A 22250-nucleotide genomic window follows, 5' to 3' on the forward strand; every position below is an offset into this window, starting at 1 on the left:
GCTGAAAAAAGGACTTTTAAAAAATTGATGTGAACAAAAATAAGTAAAGATAAAAATAATGGCTCACCTTAGTCAGTTTTCTCACTAGTTGCTGGGTCAGTATTACATCTGTACTCTACTTATCGGTAGAGCCCACTTTGTGCACAAGAGTCTGAAGAGACAAACTTATATCTTGTAATAAATAACTATGGAACTGTTCGCAGGACATGTCCTTGAAATTATATTTCACCATGATGATACCCCTGACTGTTTCAGTTAGCATACGACTTCGTTTTTTTGTCCATTGAGCAGATATTAGGGAAAATATTCTCTCAGCACTTCCATTGTGACTTGGGATAAATAAATAGAATTGACATATTTTTAAGAGTTCTGAGAAAGTTTCAGCGCTCGCAGAACTATTGGAATTGAAGAATCCGCACCAATGTTTTTTCTAAACTTAAATCTTTGTTCAAATTAACTTGATTGGCATATCTTTGTACATTGCAGAATAAACTTGATAAAATAGCTTAGAATCATGAATAGTGACGTTTTTAGAGTGTACGAATTCAATGCATGTCAATAGGTCATCATATTATATGTTTTTATATGCTCCAGCTTCAACCATTGAAAGCAGTTAAATTCTTTCATAGGTTTTCACCATTTGTTTAAATATTCTATGCATAATATCGCACATTGTTCAATATTCATATTAATTCTAGTTGAAATGCGAAATGCCAGATATTTAATTTTTTTAAATGCCTGCCGGACAGGATAAAATGATTAAAAAAGAGAACATGTCCTCCTTTTGCAGGACGGATGGTAACCCTAGCTATTCTGGTAGAGTTGAATTCTATTTCTGAAGTATGGGCATCTGGAAGGAAGAATACATTATCCCCGAAGACATAATGATCATAATAATGGTTTAGGCTAGTTTGTGAGCTCTAAATTGTCAGATTGTTTGTAGAAGAAAATGAAAGAGATGCTATCCCGTTCTATCTTGGGCATCCTTTGCTATGACGACGGAAGTAAGACATTCCATTGAGCTTGAGGTATCATTGGCGAATACCTTCTTCTTAAGATTTGAAAGTATATGCCAGAAATGTCATGATTTTCATCGTTCGAGTCTTCTTCTAACTTAACTATAAATATATCATGATGAAGGATGTACTTCGGTGCATCGTAATAATATAATAATGTATAAACATATCGCTAGTTTAATCCACTAGACCTTCTGTCTTCCAGTAGTAGTAACAGTAGAAATAGGTTGATTATGAGTAGCATTTTATTTAACGATGCTTTCAATTTCAGAGATTATTCAAAATCGAAGTTCAATGACAGAGAGAAATTCCGAATAGTTTAGACTGTGATATACAATCAGTGATTATTCTTTTACGTGCTGTAAATCTACGACATGAGCCTCTTAGCTTTACTTTCTTCCCAGAAAATCCATGCCAAGAATTCTACCGTTCCTTTAATTTCATAGCACTCGGCCGGGCTTGAACATGCGAACCTCGGATCGAACGGCTAGTATGGTAACCGCTACACCACCGGAGGACGACGTCTTCCAGAAAAACTATTCAACTTTTTGATAAATGCACATAAGTTTTTCTCAAGTTTACCCCATTTGCACTTTCATAATACTATCACGAAATACTCTTACAACGCTATTTTTAAATTACAGTAAAACCACGATTATCCATCACCGTATTAACCGATTGGTGGATTATCCGGCTGTCTTTCTCTCTCGCTCTTTTGTTTTGCAGATAAAATATGAGTACTGTACATTAAATTAGTAGGCCTACGACATTTTTTACGGAGTGTTTTTTTACAAATCTTTACCTTTAAGCAGTGTGATCTACTCTTCGAGTGGTCTTACTGTCTAGCTTCTATGCAAAATGTCTTCCATAGGTGTCAAATAAAACGTGTTTGCTACGAAAAAAAATGCAAGTAATTGAGTGGTTTGGGAAATGAGAAACTGTCTCATCATAATACGAGATAGGAATTACAACTGTGGGGGATTTAATAAAAACAAAATATAAAGTGCATCAAATTTGTAAATCTACAACATGAGACCTGTACTATTCCTATCTTTCCACAGACAGCTGTCATAAGGAGTTTTCTTGGCCATTAAAAACCCGTCGTTGAAAACTAGACTTAAATTAGCAGACTTATGAATCACTATCTAGCGTGTTAAAAGAAAAGACCACGGAGGGAAATGAAGAAACTGTATTAAGCACTTAGTTTATGAAGATCTTTTATAGTACGGATTATCCGATTTTTTTATTAATCGTTCACTCCACCCCCTTCATTACCACGGATAATAAATGTTCTGCTGTATAGATATTACATTTTCAAAAGCCATTTTATGTGTGTTCATGTTATTTATTTATTTATTTATTTATTTATTTATTTATTTATTTATTTATTTATTTATTCATTAACTTATTAATTTATTAATTAATTTATTTATTTAATCTGACAGGATTAAAGCCATAAGGCCTTCTCTTCCATCCTACCAAATAGCACATATAAATACAAAAAAAAAATACAGACGCTGATGAAAATAATGCACATTAAATTAAAGCTCTATAGAGGGTATTCATAGGCCTATACAATTTAAGTCGTATTGATTCGATGGCATAGTAAGATTAGGCTACTATGGTCATGCATTTATGCGACGTTATCAATTTGATAAGTTAAATGTTGACGTAGTCTTTAACACTGACGCCGCCACATGCACTTCCAGGAATTTTGACAGGGAGGCAGCTAATTCGTGTGTTTTTCCTTGTTCTCTTGTAGACAAGGACAAAGACTAGAATAGTAGAAAACTTAACAATTTAACAGCTCATGTAATATAAAGAGCGATTTAAATTTTAATCTACTAGCGCTAAGAAATGACATAATTTAGACCGCCTTCCTGAGCTCGCTGTCGCTCGCAATCGGCAGTGTTTTGCGTTACTTGATTTCTAGTAGTTCGACTGTTCCTACGCTCTTATCGTCCGTTCCATATTCATTATTCTTATGTCGTGACCTTATTATGTCTAAGGTAGAAAAGTCTAGAGTTATCCATAATCAAGGACGGAAAATAGTATATAATTTACGAAAGTTCATTTCAGAGGAGACTATAAATGTAATAGCAATTCCATTTAAAAGGAGTCTATGGTAGAGTATTGGTTGCTACTGGTATTTCAAAACGAACCTTGGCAAAAATCGAGAAAGCTTGTTCAGATAGAAGCGGAAAATTCTTCTGCACACTGGAAATATCGTGGCTGAGGGGAATCAGATTGTTAGAATTTATACAGTTTTGATGAGGAAGCCATAGGTAAGAAGATTCGTCCATAATTCCTACATCACGTGTAAGCAAAGGCCGACCCTGAAATTATTTCTTGTAGTTCGCGAAAACAAAAGAGAAGACGTCGTTAAGCGAACTCCTGCTGAAGTTGAACTCAAGGACTAACAAAATATACCATAAAATTGTTACCATAGTAACCATAACTATGTCCACGGCGGTTAGCACGTCTGACCGTGAAACGAGCGGGCACGAGTTAAAATCCTAGTTGAGATAAGTTATTTGGCTGGGTTTTTTCCGAGGTTTTCCCTCAACCGATTGAAGCGGAATTGCTGGATAACTTACGACGTTGGACCTTAGACTCATATCGCTATCATTAATTTACATATTATCATCATCCATACCATAGCCCAGAGTTAAGTTCACGGTGCGAAGTGCTGTACTTGTACAAAAGCGCGGCCGTTCGGCTACCCAGTCATTCACAGAACAGGAGTGGTAAACACAATAAGCCTCAGGCTACGGTGGAAATCACCTCAGTACAAGAGAAAAACATAACCGTAATACAGTGTACTCGCCTAAGTTCCACTGAACAGAATTGAAAGTTCAGTCCAATAAGGGTAGTGGGTGTGGCAGGTGAAATGAATACAAATTCTTATTGGTTATCCATCAACGAATGCAGTACTGTAATGCATTTCCTGCCCGCCCCGAGACTTGTGTATGCGCTTCTAGTACCACAGTGGGTTTCGACAGTTCCGTCTCACAAACGGCATAATTCCCAAATAGAAAAAGAAGAGTTAATTAATTTAAAATCAGTGATTAAATATGGATGTCCTAATCAATAAAATATTCTGTTTTCCTTTAACAAAAGTATCACTACAAGACACATAACCAATTCCCATTCAAATGGCAAACCCATTTCTTAGTGCCTGTAAAAAGGCGTATCTAATTCTCCTACGTAAGCAGTCGAACTGTAGGATGTCGAACTTGTTTTCTGTTTAACTTAAGAGCTTCCACTGTACTTTCGACAGTTCCGTCTCACAAACGGCACAATTCGCAAATAGAAAAAGAAGAGTTCATTAATTTAAAATCAGTGATTAAATATGGATGTCCTAATCAATAAAATATTCTGTTTTCCTTTAACAAAAGACACAGAACCAATTCCCATTCAAATGACAAATCCATTTCTTAGTGCCCGTATAGAGGCGTATCTAATTCTCCTACGTCGAACTATAGGATGTCGAATCTAATTCTCCTACGTCGAACTATAGGATGTCGAACTTGTTTTCTGTTGAACTTAAGAGCTTCCACTGTACTTCTGTATAAAACAAATAAAATATTACCGGTACATAAAAAAATGCTCTTTCAGATGGTAATATTATTAAAAACTATAATGTGTTATTTAAAACTGTTCTTGATGACGTCATAACTCGCACAACAATAATCCGAAAAATATTTTGTTTTAATAAAAATGTTCTTTTCTACATATAAGCTTTGACGTGTCTGAGTTTTTTTGTCTAAAATCCCCTCATTAAATTTTAATTGTAGTAATGCGTTACTTTTGAAACACTCTGTATATTTATGCAATAATTAGTATTTTTAATCAATATTATATATTTTAAGAACTCTTCAACTGTAGATGTTATTCATCGTCGAAATTGAACATTAACGAGAAGTGACAGAGTTTCTTGGATTTATCTAACAGCAATAGGGTTCTTTTATGTGCCGTGTACGATCCAGCTTTACTCCCCCCCCCCCCGGAAGAAGTCGTGCAAAGGATTTTACTGCTCACCAAAATCCATCGTCCTCGGCTGGGTTTGAACCCATAAACTTTGAATCCAACGGATATCATAGTATCCGCGGACCACCGAGGACGACTCTTTTTATATTGTACAAGATTGTCTGTAGGCTATTTATAATGCTGTGCTCTTGCACCAGCTTCCAATGTTCACCGGATATGAACCTGTTGGACCGATTATACTTCCTTCATACCTTTGAAATCCGACTAGAAATGTCACGTAGGCCTACTGAGAAAAGTCCATTCCATTCCGTTGTGCGAACAGCCCATGAAGAGCCAAAACCGACCAGCGGGCTGTTGTCCTCTCGCCCACATGCCTCAGCAGAAGTGAACGATCATGCAACCAGAACGAAGGTATTCGCTACCTATCACAGTTCCCTAAATTCGTCGCGATGCTGGTTGGGCATAGGTCCGTACACTAACCGAAATTTCATGAAAGAAAACCTTCCACATGGGGAATCGAATCAGCTCGCATTTCGTAACGCGAGTCCTAGGCTGAATCAAATATTTTGATAAAGAAATAAAGCATTGGTCCCAGCATGCATGCGCCTTGCCAACCTTGAAACAAGTTCCATTCTTCCAAGCTGGCCTGAAATTTAAAACCACGATCGCTGGCCAGATCTACACTTCACTATTGGGAATCGAACCCGATTCTGATGAATTTTTAGACTACGAGGACATAATGGCATGTCATTAACATTATTCTTCTCAAATTTTTTTATGAGTAATTGCTAAAATCGTCATCCTGAAAAGCAAAGAAAGGATCTATGGACAACCTCGATTTCTCTATGTTGAAAGTTAAGCGATAATATTTGTCATTAATAATTTTATTTATGGTATTGGAATTTTTTTCACATTTGCTATATCTCGAATTTTCGATAACTCGGAACATTACCAGTTTCCGGAAGTAGTACTTCGAGATATCGAAGTTCGACTGTAGTGTGGCAAATATAGAGCATGAGCACAATGAAGACAAGCATGGCAAAGGACATATCCAGTCTCTGTGTAAGAAAGATAAATGTCTGCTTCTCTGCACAAAATGAATCTCGGGGCCACTGGATTTGCAGTTGAAAATTCTACTGCGTAAGTCACAGCGAAAGATTACTTATAGGCCCGACTTTGATTATGAGATTGTGACAGACACTAGAATTCTAAAAAAAACTAATATCTGTCATTTCAGTTGTGGGTTAGGTTAGTTCACATTCCCATTGAATCTCTCGTTCTTTTGCCATTGCCTTTGAGCGCATATTGACAGATCGATATTGCAGAAGTGTTAGCTAAAGGTTTTGTGTAAAGTCACAACTATTGCGAGTAGCAAACGACACAAAAACGTCTATGAATAAAACATGTGAGCATCATGATGCAACCTCACTGTTATGCGGCACACGTGAAATTACTGGAATGGAACCTCATGTGCATATACACACCCACATACACTTTTGTGACAAAGATAAAAATGTGCAACGTATGGAAATAACAAATTGCACGTATTTGGACTCTGGATTGCGTTGGATTGGGACAGCTAATGAGATTTACAAGCACGTTTTTGATGTTAATTAAATATTAAAACAAGGACTTAGTTATCTTATCAGATGGTTGTGTTAGTGGCTGCAACTTCATCAGACCTTAGTTCGATTCCGAGTAGCGAAATGTAGATTTGCCTTCCTGTTAGAGTGAATGAGTACACAGTAATATATCCCTCGTATTTTGTTGTTTCTCCGTTACCTTAAGCGATTATATTGTACCATACTAATTACATTACCAGTGAAATTTGGTCACAGTCGATTCATGCACGTACGTATAAATGATAAAGAGTGTTCCCGATTCACACTTGTATGCGGAGCTTTTTTTTTTTTTTTTGGCGATAAACGTGAAATGTGACAGAAATGCACTAAGAAACATATCGTCATCGATTTTATGGACACCTCTTATGTAACAGTACAGAAAGTAATTTTTCAATACTAAGAAAACATTATTTAAATATCAATAGGCCTACACTGATTCTCGATGATATCATTTATGTTCGTCATATTGATCATCGTTTTCTACCGAATTGCTTCATAATTATTATGTAGGCCCATTGATTTTTAATTAATTTGTTCTTCCTCTTGAATTTTTTTTATTTTACTTGGTTATTTAACGCTGTACCAACTACGAGGTTATTTAGCGTCGATGGTATTGGTGATAGCGTGATGATATTTGGCGAGATGAGCCGAGAATTCGCCATAGATTATCTGACATTGGCCTTATGGTTGGGAAAACCTAGAAAGAACCCAACCAGGTAATCAGCGCAAGCGGGAATGGAACCCGCGCCCAAATTCAACTCCGGATCGGCAGGCAAGCGTCTTAGCCGACAGAGCTACGCCGGTGGCTTTGAAAAATTATGTTGTGTTCTCTCACATAGGAGGTTTCATAAAATCAACGACGATATGCAGGTTTTATCATACATAAATGTGACTGATCTTTGACAGTATTTTCTCGTGAATTTTCGCGAAACTCAGCTGTTTCTGTGAAAAAGCTTTATATCCGGGATAAAACCGAAAAAATGGCACTTTAAAAGTAATTTTTAAGAAATAAAACATTTTAGTTTTGAAGATGTTAACTACAAAAGAATAAGGGAACAAATTATTTGGGAACTATCACTCCGTTTCTGAAATCTGTAAAGTCTTGGTTTTTCTGAACCGACGCATGCGAGGTGCGCAAATCGCATGCGTCGGTTCAGAAAAACCAAGGCTTTAGTCGACACGTTTGGGTGGAGCCTATCAGTGGGGGAGAGTGTCTTCCGGGTTGCATCGGCTCGCGGCCGCTAAGGGGTAAGATATGAGCGTGACGGAAGGTGTTATGTAGGTTGGCATTTCAGACACTTCCCCAGAGCGGTCATTGGACTGGCCCCCTCCCCTCAGCACTTGCACAAAGGATTCGTTTCGTCTCCTATACTCTACAGATTTCAAAAACGGAGTATATGTTATAGTATTATCTTTAATGGCCTACAGAACCGTTGATGACTGGGCTAATGGGCTTGTGTATAAAACTGAGTTAAGTAGCAATGAGGTTGATTTAGAAGACTAAGAGGAAGGCAGAAAATAGGAAAGATTGGAGTATGCTGGATTTGCAGTGAAAGATTTGCCATTTAGCAGAAGACTATGTGTATATCGTGAAAAGAAAATAATCATGAAATTTTCGTGAAATTACTGTCACATTTTTAACCGTAAGTACGGTATTTTATTTATTTTTCACGAAAAATTTGAAACAGTCTCACAAAAAAACCCTGGCCATGCGTATATGAATGTTTTCATTTTGGAAACGATTCTGAGCCGTAAAGTAGTCCAAAGGAAATGCATAAAAAGTATTTATATCTACAATAGGAGTTAGGCGTTTCCCTGTTTCATTGCCGACCCCATATCGTCGGTTTACAAGCAAAGCATATTAAGTAAAAAATAGTAGCTACTTCTGAGAAAAAGGCGTGTACACAGTAATGCACATAATATGTGCAGTTATAAACTTAGAATTGGAAAATGAAGTAGACTTAAAGAGAAAGAACTTACTAAAAATAATAGATAATATTCTGAGAATTCAGTTTTGTCAGAAGAAAAACACCTTTGTCTCAGAAGTAATAATTTTGACTTAGCGTAATGTGTTTTGCTTGTAAGCTAACCATATATTTATGATTCTGTTCATGACTCTTTTCCTGAAGGTTTATGTCTAACCAGATGCTCTTGTTTCTTGCATTGTTTGAGACAAAATCCTGTAAGAGGTTAGTTGCCCTTCTCTGGGGAACTGTAAATATTCAATCCACTAATATGATCTTGGAAGATAATTTACAATAAAAATATTCTTTTGGAAATTAAAGAAAACGGAATTAACTTCCCTAAAAGAAAGATGAGCAGTTATCTATATAATAGAATAATAAATGTTATTAAAAAATCTCTACAGACCTGTTACTAAAATATATTAAATTATGTAGAGGTGTTTATGTACAATGTAATAGGCCTATTGTGAATTACGCAGTATTTGTAACCCCATTTCTTTTAGGCCATTAACATTTAATCCAAACTTTTTAAAGACTGACACACTAAATTTAGTAATAGTGTCATGAGCACCAAATAGAAGACCTAAGACTTCCCAGCTGTCAATATATTATCCTTCATATTTTAAATACTGCACTTTCACTGCAAACCCAGCTTTCTCCAGGCTTTCCTATTTTCTACCTTCCTCTTTGTTTCCTCATAAGATCCATATATCTTAATGTCGTCTATCATCTGATTTCTTCTACCCCGAAATCTTCTCCCGTTCACCATTCCTGTCAGTGCATCCTTCAGTAGGCAGTTTCTTCTCAGCCACTGATCCATCCAATTCCTTTTTCTCTTCCTGATCGGTTTCAGCATCATTCTTTCTTCACCCACTCTTTCCAACACAGCTTCATTTCTTATTCTGCCTGTCCACTTCACACGTTCCATTCTTCTCCTTATCCACATTTCAAATGCTTCTATTCGCTTCTCTCCATTTCGTCGCAATGTCCATGTTTCTGCCCCCCCCCAATACAATGCTACACTCCGTACAAAGCACTTCACTAGTCTCTTCCTTAGTCTTTTTTCCAGAAGTCTGCAGAAGATGCTCCTTTTTCTATTAAAAGCTTCCTTGGTCATTGCTATCCTCCTTTTGATTTCCTCGCAGCAGCTCATGTTATACTGCTTGCAATACACTCCAAGTATTTGAAGCTGTCCTCTTGCTCTGCTGCCTCATTTAGAATTCGCAAGTTTATCTTCTGTAGGCCTATTTTTCTTCCTATGATCATGCTCTTCGTCTTATTTTCATTTATCGTCATCCCATACTGTTCACAGCTGTTATTAATTCCAGTAGCATATCCTTTAGTATCATTTCCTATTCTGCTAACAACGCCATATCATCAGCAAATCTTATGCACTTTATTCTTCTTCCTCCTACTGTCACTTCTCCCATGTTCTGAAAACAGTTTTTTACTGTATCCTCCAAGTAGATGTTGAACAGGGTAGCTGATAAAGGACATTCTTGACGTACTCCTCTCCCTATTTCATTTCCTTCTGACATTTCTTCTCCTATCCTGACTTTCACTCATTGTTTCATATAAAGATTACTGAATAGTCTTCTGTGTTTTTCCAATCCACGCCAATTTTCTTTAAGGTCTTCATCAGTTTATTCCAATCCAGTCTGTCAATAGCCTTTTCTAAATCAACAAATACTACATAAGTTACACGTCTTTATTCTTCTCGAGGTATCTTTCGCCTGTTGTCCGTAGCAGTCCAATTGCATCTCTCGTATCTTTTCCCTTCGTGAAGCCAAACTGCTCTTCCAACTGTTCTTCCATCTCAGAATATAAACGTCGATGCAGTATTCGCAAGATAATCTTCGCCGAGTGCGATATTAGATTGATAGTCCTGAACTCCTTACATTTCTTGGCATTATTTTTCTTCGGTATTGGAACCAACATTGTCTCCGTAAAATGTTCAGGCCATTCGCCTTTCTCATATATTTCGTTGAGTCAACACGTGAAAAACAATCACAAGATGAGGGATGCGCGTCGAATTATTTTGTAAGGGTCATAAGATTCTTTTTCTTTCAGGAAATTTAACTGGAATACATTGACTATGTAGCTACAAAACGCCGCAGTTTGTTGCTATAGCGTCTGCAGTTTCATGAATACAGTAAAAACGAGCGTAGAATGCAGGTAGAAAATGTTTTATTTTTAGTAGCATTTAAAATCAACATCGCCGCGATAAGAGCAGTTGAGATGTTGGGCATTGTGTTAACGATCATATTGTGTAGGCCTACTGTTCTGTTACAACCCATTAAAGATAGCCGAGTTGTTCAAGCATGAATAATAATCACTAGAATCCTGATGCATGATGCATAAAACACTTCGAAATATAAGTATACTAGTGGCTTGTGCAGCAAATGCTGCAAACTAAGTTCGTTAGACGTTCAAATAAGCATTTTGCATATTTATTTTCAATGAAGAATACCAGACATTCTGAAAGTTATTTGCTTTCATAATAATGAAACATACTCCCTATGAATGATTTTTTATGCCAAATAGTTTTTCTTGAACCTATACACCTTCAGTTTTTTAGTTTGAACGCGAAAACGCAAGTAACAATGTCAGGACGATCAGTGGGTTTTTCATGTGGGAGTAAAGCAATAGCTATTTCAGGACATTGCGGATTGTAGGTGAAAGTTAAAAAAATGTCAGGTTTGCTATGCTTTCGAACAATAGACATAGCATCTTGGTATAGCTGCTGCATGTTTCGTAAACTACCTTGAAATGTAGAGGATAAAATCATTTTATCCTGCTAAGAGATCTTGCTGAAATGATCGGGAGACTATAAATCTTGTAGGCCTCTTATTTTATCAGTAATACATTTTGGCCTTTCCTTAGGAGCTCTAATTTTTGCGCTCTCTCGAGCCAATACTGAAGAGAATCACGCATATAAATATCTACACCACACCGCCATTAAATATATGAAAAAGACCCAACCCCACTTGATTAATAACTATAAACATATTTGATTTTTAATAACAATATTATTATCTTACGTAAGTTTTATAGTTTTCAGTAACATATACCATATAGCCGCCACTCAGTTAATTATAGAAATCAAGATCTAATTTAAGATATTCTCTATATCTACTTACATAACCCCAAAACGTTTCACTTTCATATCATCAATATAGCATTAATATGTATAATTAATGCAAAATAGTCACATCATGGCATTAACTATAATAATATTTAATTTCTTCTTTGAAAAATATTGGAGTGCAAGAGGTCAAATGACTTTATTTTGAAACGCCTGACATTGGAAAACAACAGCAATAACAACATATTTCATTTCTAATGGTAATAATGTCATCAAACCACCTCATGTTTTGTAGTTTTTAATATCCAATACACAGCTGTAGGCCTACTCAAAAAATTACACACCACAGAATCAGACTTGTAAATTATTTTAGTAAGTCTCGAAGTTTGTAATAACCAATTTAATTTGAGCTCTAAATAATTATGTCAGCATTCTTGCAGATCATGGCCTTCGTGTAATATTATTTACTGTAGTATGTGTTTTGTTTTATTCTGAAATGCAATTAGTGACGACAGATGGATTTTAGAAAATAGGAAAATTATGTTGAAAAATTGACATTTCACTGAAAACTACTATTTTTCTGAAAAACTTTGGGTTCCAAGCTTCAAAATGAGGGGTCATTTATTAAAATCCGTTCAGTCGTTTTCCCGTAATTTCCATTACCAGTTCAAATTATATATATATATATATATATATATATATATATATATATATAGATGTAGTAATTGAAATAGCTTCTATGTAGGCAAAACTTTGAAGATCACTAGTCTTACGTTAACCATAGTTTGAGAAATGCTGGCCTAAGCACGTGGATGAGAGATACATTTTTGAGAGAATAAGTTTGGTAAATACAGGAACAGTTTGATATACACCCCTGAAATTCTATAACTTTGTATCGAGAAGTGCAGAGAAAAGCGTAGATTGCTGCTTCGGCGTGGTTGCCATGGAGACAAACTGCAGCTCTCAGGTGTCGTGAAGCCGGTTCCGAACAGTTGCCGACCGACTTGCGAAGCAGAAAGTTGAGCTCATTTTACAATCAGCGCCATTTGGGAGCGTTGAAAGTTGGGTGGGGGCGGACAAACGGTCATTACATAAAAGACTGCAGGAACTGAGATCTGAAGGCGAGAGGTGACAGGGACTTGCGGAGTTCCCAAATCTAAGAGGCGAAAAACAAAAGCAGCATGTTAATGTCTCCTGCCCAGTGACTGGAAACAATCGCGCAGCGACAAAACCCTTCAGGTGTATTCCAGGAAAACTAATTTTGTTATCTCTGTAACATTTCATGTATAAAACTCGATATTCTCTCTCTCTCTCTCTCTCTCTCTCTCTCTAAATTATAGTTTCGAAATACATTTTTCGTGAGGTTCTTGACTATGTCTGCTCTCTTGTACCAGAATACACACACACACACAAATTGTAGCATTTAATATTTTACATTTGATATCTGCACAAATACCTCTGGATGAGGTTCTGGTTGATATGTACATATAATCTTATTATCAGGCAGTACGTCTCACTTGACGATACATGTCAGAGGAAGAACATTTGTTTGTATACATCTGAAGTATGACTAGGATAATATGTAGCTAGTCGGCGATGTATTGAATGGAGAGGGAAAGGAACTGGCCACCCTACCCCATTATCTCCTGGCCTAGTTGTCTCGTAAGTGGTGCCTTCTTGTATCTATTAAGAGGTTCAGACCTGTCTTCGAACAGTTGACTAAACAAAAAATCCACAAGGGTAGCTGCCATTCAGTAAGGGTTCATAGGATGACGAATTGCTGGCTTATTTTTTTTTTCAATTATTGTTTCACATTTAATGCAAATACAAGTGGCTTGTGAATGCAGTTTTCTTCGCATTTATTATTATTATTATTATTATTATTATTATTATTATTATCATTATTATTATCATCATCATCATAATTATTAATTAAATTTTTAAATGCGACACAACATGAAATACTAAAAAATTAAAGGATGAACTTTTAAATCTATCTCTCTGGTTTCCAGGTGTATTAAAAATGCTAACTTACATGTAGGCGATTTCGATCCATTCAATGTAGTCTATAGGCTATTAGAACATGGCAATGTCATTTGCTTTAATATGAATTGTATAATCTTTCTACACAAATTGGTAATATTTTCTGTAAGGATTAACTCCTTTCCTTAAAATTTAATGGTATTAATTCTTGTAAGTTAATCATTGTAATCTTTGTTCTTTATTTTGTTGTTATTATCTCAATTATTTAGTTAATTTGTACCATAATTGTTCATTTTATTGTATTAATATTATCATTGTACTGGACTTTCATTGGCGAATGGTTGTTGTCCAGCACACGCACGCACGTACGCGCGCGCACACACACACACACACACACACATATATATATATATATATATAAATTATTGTTATTCTCATAATAATCATACCGGCAGCAGCATATTCCAGTTTAACGCTGCATGGAAGCTACGTGGGTTAGAATCCGACACAGAGTCTGGGTATTATTTCTCCATTGTCAGTATGATTTCCTTTGTCATGTAGTTGGAGGACTGGCGCCAAACTGATTCCATTATCACTAAAGTCGTCTCGCCATCTGTCTCTTTAATGTATAGGTCAAATGTAAAGAAAATCCACCGCAAGATAGAAGAGAACAAACTATTGTTATTGTTATTATTATTCTTATTATTATTATTATTATCATTCATTCATTCATTCATTCATTCATTCATTCATTCATTCAGTGTTCTGTCCAAGGGCAGGTCTTTCACTCAAAACCCAGCTTCCTCCAATCAGTCCTATTTTCTGCCTTCCTCTTTCTCTTCTCATATGATCCATATACGCGTATCTTAATGTCGTCAGTCATCTGATATCTTCTTCTAGCGCGAACTCTTCTCCCGTTCACCATTCCTTTCAGTGTATCCTTCAGTAGGCAGTTTCTTCTCAGCCAGTGACCCAACCAATTCCTCTTTCTCTTCCTCATCAGTTCCAGCATCATTCTTTCTTCATCCACTCTTTCCAACACAGCTTCATTTCTTATTCTGTCTGTCCATTTCACGCGCTCCATCTTTCTTCATATCACATTTCAAATGCTTCTAGTCGCTTCTCTTCGCTTCGTCGTAATGTCCATGTTTCTACTCCATACAATGCTACACTTCACACAAAGCACTTCATTAGTCTCTTCCTTAGTTCTTTTTCCACAGGTCCGCAGAAGATGCTTCTTTTCCTATTAAAAGCTTCCTTTGCCATTACTATTCTCCTTTTGACTTCTTGGCAGCAGCTCATGTTACTGCTTATAGTACACTTCAAGTATATGAAGCTGTCCGCTTGGTCTACTGCCTCATTTACTTTTCACACGTTTATCTTCTTTACTTTTCTTCCGACAACCAGGGTCTTCGTCTTGTTTGCATTTATCTTCATCCCGTACTGCTTACAGCTGTCATTTAGTTCCAGTAGTGTATTTCTTAGTATTTTATAAATTAAACATTTAATTTAATACATTTCTTTTGTATATTTCCTCATAAATCATGCAAATTGTTTTTTTTAATTAATTTTTTATTCATTATTGTACACTAGCCTATGTTTTTCGTTATATTATTGTTATTATCTTGGTATTAATATTACTGAACTTCCCGAGTACTGCGATGGCGCTAGAATATAAGAATTCTTTTCTTTTTATTTTGATTTTCCTTTTCATTTTGTAATTATTAAGAAAAACTCGTTTTTAAAACTATTATTTGTATATTTAACATTATATAGGGCTACAATATATATAAGATATATAGGGCGTATATAGTATAGTTGTAAATTCTTTATAGCCTAAATAGCCTGTATTTAGTTTTTGCTAACAATAAATTCAAATTTAAATTCTTCCTCCCAAACTTTTTACATCTTTGCGTCGTGTGCGTGGATACTACTTTTACTTCGGTTCCCTATGTTCTTCCTCGTTCATTCTAGTTTTGTCTATCATCACTTCAACGTCTCTGAATAGTTTCTGTAGTTTGAAAATAGTGGATAATTGCAGCACTGCCTATTTGTCTGGAGTGTCAGTCAGTCGTCTCTGTTCTGTGCGATAAGACTTCGCGAAGGCACGATATGGCAGTACTCTGTCACTGTAACGGCGCCGGAAAAGGGTATTTTTAACGTCCCTGTATCGCCGGGAATGGACAGGAATGTGGGTGCTAGTTTACGACCGCTATTTTTAGAAATGTGCCTCTCGTCTGGGGGCTGTATCCAGCCGCAGACAAGAGAACGCCATGTCACTCTGGCCAGTCGTTATGTGTCATTAGCCACCACAGAGACACAGGTTCAAATGCTGACATCTTCGTGCGAAATTGTTTTGGACAAGGACGTTGTAGCAGTTTTCCTAAAGACACTCCTATTTATATAGTCGCTTCCTCTCAATTCACCGCTGTCTCTTTATTATCAGAAATTTTCCTGTGTAGTCATGGTTTTCTTCACCTTTTAATCATTAAATATCAGATTCGCTGTGTGTATGTGTTGGCAGCACTACTGCGCTGGATCCCAGAATCGTTTCCAAGTTACAGAAGAGGGAAACATTTTTTACAGGTCAGATTCGAACTCTAGTTTGTACAGCCCCGTTCTATACTGAATTGTAGTAAACCTTTCATTTCTTCGTTCACTTGTTTCGTATTTCTATTCTTCATTTCTATGTACTTATTTCTGTCGCCAAGATTCGGTTTTTTTCTTCTTACAAAGTCATTAATTTAATTTCTTGCGTTGTACGTATAACGTATATTGCAGACAATAGAGCTTTAATAAATTTATTGGGTTTTCATTATTTGATTCCAGTTAAATATCTATAACATTTTTTTTTCGTTCTACCAGTTGAATCAATTATTAAATTAGGTGCTGGTATTTTCACATACAAAGTTATTAACAATTTAATACATAGTAATATTATATTTCTGAAAGAATTTATAAAACAGTTATATTACCGGTTGTTCTTTATGGTTGTGAAACTTGGACTCTCACTTTGAGAGAGGAACATAGGTGTTTGAGAATAAGGTGCTTAGGAAAATATTTGGGGCTAAGAGGGATGAAGTTACAGGAGAATGGAGAAAGGTACACAACACAGAACTGCACACATTGTATTCTTCACCTGACATAGTTAGGAACATTAAATCTAGACGTTCGAGATGGGCAGCGAATGTAGCACGTATGGGCGAATCCAGAAATGCATATAGAGTGTTAGTTGGGAGGCCGGAGGGAAAAAGACCTTTAGGAAGGGCGAGACGTAGATGGGAAGATAATATTAAAATGGATTTGAGGGAGGTGGGATATGATGATAGAGAATGGATTAATCTTGCTCAGGACAGGGACCAATGGCGGGTTTATGTGAGGGCGGCAATGAACCTCCGGGTTCCTTAAAAGCCAGTAACTAAGTAAGTAATATTAGGCGTATATTTCAGTTTAATAAAGATATACATATTCATTTAACAAAGCAAAAAGAAAAAATATTTTTTTCTCAGCATAGCTCAGTAATTTAATGAACGAAAGGAATTAAGCATTTTTAATAACAACTTTTAACCAACTTCCTTTAGAATATAGAATTTTACCAAATTGCCGGTGTTTTAAGAATTGTTTAAAATACGTTTTTGGGAAGGTTATTTATTTTAATTCTCAGTTGATTTATTTATTTCATGGTTTCAAACTTTTTCTTCTTTCTGTCCAAAATTTTATGAAATCTTACTATTTGTCCTTATTTTTCTTTATTTCTTGAATAAATTCTTGAGATATTGTATGTTTTCCACAGACTGTAGTTTCATTGCTTTTTAAGTTACATTGTACAACATATGTATGTGTTCTTGTATAGCCCCTACATATGAGTTACACTCGTTGGGACATACTCAATAAATTAAAAACAAATTGACATGGAACATCGTTGATTCTCTTTACTACTATTCTCTATTTTCATTAATAAGAAACGCAGAGCACTAATGTGTCGCACACCACACCCAGAAACACACACAAACAATCAATTTTCTCCCTCCTCCGACTCCCACGCGTCATGGACACTTGTGCTGTAATACATACAATTCTTTGTTCGCCGTATCACATGCGTTTTCTGCGCAGAATAATCGTAGCCACTTACGAGTAGATGACGTAATGAGCGAAGGCCTTTGTTTACCTAGCTGTTACAATATAGGGTCACCGAAATATTACAGGGAGATCAAGATTTAGGCACAGTATTTCTGTTGTTGCGTGACTATAATAAAATTACTGTATTTTTACTGTCCCGAAAGTATTTATGTACACATACAAGATATAAACAGCCAACTTGTCCGTGTTTGTTAAAAAAATGTTCGAAGGGTGTAGTGTAGCCGCGTATGTGGCTCAACGTTAGCCCTTTGATCTTCCAGCGACCCGGGTTCGATTCCCGGTCAGGTCGTGATGGAAATTGTGGTGGACAAAGCAGATATTGCAAAGGATTTTTGTTGAGGTACTTCCGTTTCCTTATACCATTTCACCAACACTTTCCACCTCCCTCTTATTTCATCTATCATCTACAATGGTTGAAAATAGCCTAGAGTCTAGAGTGGTAGTAAGGGTTTCCGATACTGTCATAGGATGGGCCCTGACTCTATCAGACTAACATGAATGACAAATGTTATTAGTGAAAATAAACATAGTCCGTAAGTGGGACGTTTAAGTGACGTACACAACGCTGCTTCCTTAGTCGCGTGTCGAGTTGTGTAACCACTTATTGCACCCCTGGTTCTTCTCCGAGCGAACGTACAATAATCCAATACTTTTGTGACGATCCAAAACCTATTTTTTTTCTATTGAAATCTTTAACATTGATATTTCATTTCTAATTAAATTTATTTCTAATAAGGGAACACTAGTACGTTTTTCTTATACAAAATCTTAATACTCTATACAAATACACAGGTAATTTCTGAAATTTTACGAGTTCAGAAACATCGTATTCCAGAAAAGACTTCAAATGCAAGTATTAGTCTCTTTAAGGGGTTAGGTACAGCTTACAGCAGTAAAACTTTTTAGAAACATTCAACGTTTTTTCCTCCATTACTGTATTTTGTACCATAATGAAAATTTGTATGTGTAAAACACTATCCTTCTGCTATATGGAAGAAATATTTTTACGATTTAAAAAAATCATAATGGTGGTAGTTCATTGTGCAGTGATGGAGCTTTTCCCTCATAACTCATAAACTTGTTAACTCTTTCATGTTCTCTCTCTTTTATTTTATTGTTTAAATTCACATTTATAATATCATGCTCGTTCAACTACATTCCTTAATAAATATATTTTTTTAATTTTGTGTTACAAGAAAGTAGGCCTACTGATATTTGATCCTTTTTTAAATAAATTTATTTTTTATCCGACAATCTATCAAAGATAGAGAAGTGATCTTGCATCATATTGTAGATATGACATGCATAAATACACACAAAAAATTTTATTACCCAGAATGTTGGATAGTTTTTGAGTTATGTGGAAAACGCTTCATCACTGCAAAGTGAACTGAATTTTGAAAAAAAATTTAAATATTTTTAATCGTAAATATATATATATATATATATATATATATATATATATATATATATATATATATATATATATATATATTTGTTCATATAGCAATGTTTTACACATACTAATTTTCATTATTGTGAAAGATACAGTAATGGAGGGAAAAAATGTTGAATATTTCCAAAATTTTACAGCTGTAAGCTGTACCTAACCCCTTAAGGACAAATTTCGATGCTTACGACGAGAATCGAACCCAAGATCTCATGATTCGTAGTGAGGGACGCTGACCGTTAGTTCACAAAACCGTATGTTACATAATTTGCTTACAATAATAATGATTTTGAAGGGGAAAAGGAATGGGCTCATTATTACCTGGCTTAGTTGCCTCATGGCTGATGCCCTATTGGTGTCTCTTATGAGGTTCAAACCTTTCTTCGGATAATTGACTGAACAACATCGTTATTTTAATAGCGTGCCGTTGATAGATAACATCCCCTGTTGTATACAACTTGCAGGACCTTGGTGTATCTAAAGTTGCATTGTATTCTACGAATGCTGCTAGGAAAGCTAGCACATTGTACACTGCCATTTCGTGTTCTACAGTAATTAGTCTAGCCAGAATGTGTACTAACGAACTGAGAATTGGTGGAGCTACTAGTTACGTACTGCAAGACCGCGAGTTTAATTCTCCCCTATAAAACTTCTAGAACGACCTTTAGCCACTAGGCCTTCTATTAAATGAGTTTTGTGGTTATTTCTCAGAGGAATAAAGCAGCAGGGACGTGTACCTTGTCGATTGCTTTTTTAAAGTCAAGATTAAGGAAGCAATGGAGATCCTTCTCTCTAGTTCTTTACGACTTACACAGCGTGTACAGGAGACTATACGCATACCACAATGCTATGAGTCAAAAAATTATAAAACTACTGTCTCTACCTCCGCCGCGCAAGGAAAAGAAATGAAAATGATGCGACTTGAAAGGTCTACAAAACCAACCTATTATCAGTGTGTAAGATGTATGAGCTATGTTAAGTTCGAGTGAATCGTATTTTGAAAGTTTGTGCAGTTTACATTGCTTTCTTAATTTTCTCAAATAAACGACAGTTTTAATAGAAATTATTTCAAGAATATCCTTCCAACTATGTGCGTCGGTTAGGTTTACTGCGATTGTCGCCCATTTGATCGATAGATCGATTTTGCTGTCTTGACCACTCCCCCATGTTTCATCTCACGAGGTGCAGGTCAGATGAGAGGCGTTGTCCTCTGACCTGAACGGCATGTTGCGACGGCTCCACCCACATTTACTCGGGGGAAACAAGCCTAACACGAAAACAACATGGAAAGAGTACTATTTTGGCTTCGGAGCAAGTTTTGCCGAACACTTCAGCTTGCTATGTTAAATTCATTGAACAGTAATTACTTCGACAATTCATATGTATAGCTTTTATGGTCTCTTCATTCACTCCGATCTGGTGTACGGTTGAAAGATTGCTTCGAACGATGGACTAGCGCCTCCTCTTCGAAGTAAGTCTGTCTTGTATTTCCCTACGTTGTCTAAATCGGGACCTTGTGATATTCTCAATCGGGTGGAACTAAGTTACTAGAGGTGGGATGTGACAGTGTTTTGCCGTCACAGCTCCGGAAAAATCGCTGTTATATGTAATAGCGATTTTATCACAGTGTCACTTTTGTGTTCGAATGATTCCTGGCGATTGTGGGGTTTCATTTCCAGTCTATAGACTTCCAAGTCGTCTAGAACTCAATATCACTGCCATCTACATACCGATTATTTAGTCCTGACAGCTTGGCGATGCGAAAGATGGGAAGTAATAGGAGGAGTAGGGAGAGCTCCGGAGTAGAGATAAGGGCGAGCGGTCGGTAAAGAAATGCAGTGCAGCTTAACTGTACTGGAAACACGCCGTTCTACCGCACGCGTGACATTCGATCGCTCTGAATGCAAGCGACTGACTAACCCGAACACCCCTTGACGTAACTTAGCCTAATAGACTCGCCTGACCCAGGCGTACATTGTCAGTGACTGTCAGGACTAAAATAAATAATCGTACTATACTTATCTCTGAACAAGCCACAAAGAGTACCTATAGTAGGTGACTCTGGAGAAGACGAGCGCGGACTGAGGAGAAAGAGTGGTGAACAGATAACGTTACAACACGTGCAATACTTGTACTACTATAGTCGCGTCGCTGTTATTTCCGGCGTGACTCCTCCATTTTGCTCACGTCTTAGGAAGTGAAGGCTCTATAAATTCTAGGTAAATATAGCTCGCGCAAGGAACGATTACCGAAAAGCAATGGTAGCATTGCTGTCTGCTTTGACGTGTGTATGTAGGCACGCCGAGGGGGGAGAGGTGCGAGCCGATGGAAGTACAGTCTCTTCCAAGAAGATGAACAAATGAGGACATCGCTGTGGAAATAATGAACGTAGCAAGAGAAAAATTCGAAGCTAATTAAACGCGCAACATATGTTTACGAATAAAATGATAATACCGTGCGATACAAGACACGTATTCACATGCAATGGAACAAACTAAATTCGTAATGTAACTATCACAACGCAAGACTGATTCTATCGATGTCATTTCTCTTCCGACTGTACTCTTGAATATCCTTCAACCTATCTCGTAATCTTTCCTGTCGCCCGCTCTTTCTTATCGCATTGTTTCATTCGTATTCCTTCCGTCGGTATTCTCTGCTTGCGAGGCCTGTATTATCGTTCGTCATTTTTTTTCTTTCGTTGCCGAGCTACCAGACGAAGAATCTATAAGCCGCACCGTTAAAGATTATCATGCCGTAGCTCCTATGATAATAAATCAAACGCACTGTAATTGAGCGGCAAATAACGTCCTCGTGTGTTTTCTGCGAAGGCCAACGAAAGAGCCAAAATGGAAGGCGATTGTATTAAGTATTTATCGAGCCTTAGGAAATGCATAGCGTCATCAGCAGCGAATGTCAAGACGCACACGTTTAAATGTAGCCTACCTGCAACGTCATTGGCTGCCGGAAATAAGAGCGACGGGACTTTAGTAAGCAGAA

General features: G+C 36.6%; 1 protein-coding gene across 1 annotated transcript in view; it reads left to right on the forward strand.

Annotated features, from left to right (window-relative positions):
* Nucleotides 1-22250, forward strand: part of LOC138714966 (uncharacterized) — a 196382-nt gene that overhangs the window by 90023 nt on the left and 84109 nt on the right. The window lies entirely within an intron of this gene.

The sequence above is a fragment of the Periplaneta americana genome, chromosome 15, assembly GCF_040183065.1.
Source record: "Periplaneta americana isolate PAMFEO1 chromosome 15, P.americana_PAMFEO1_priV1, whole genome shotgun sequence".
Lineage (NCBI taxonomy): Eukaryota > Metazoa > Arthropoda > Insecta > Blattodea > Blattidae > Periplaneta > Periplaneta americana.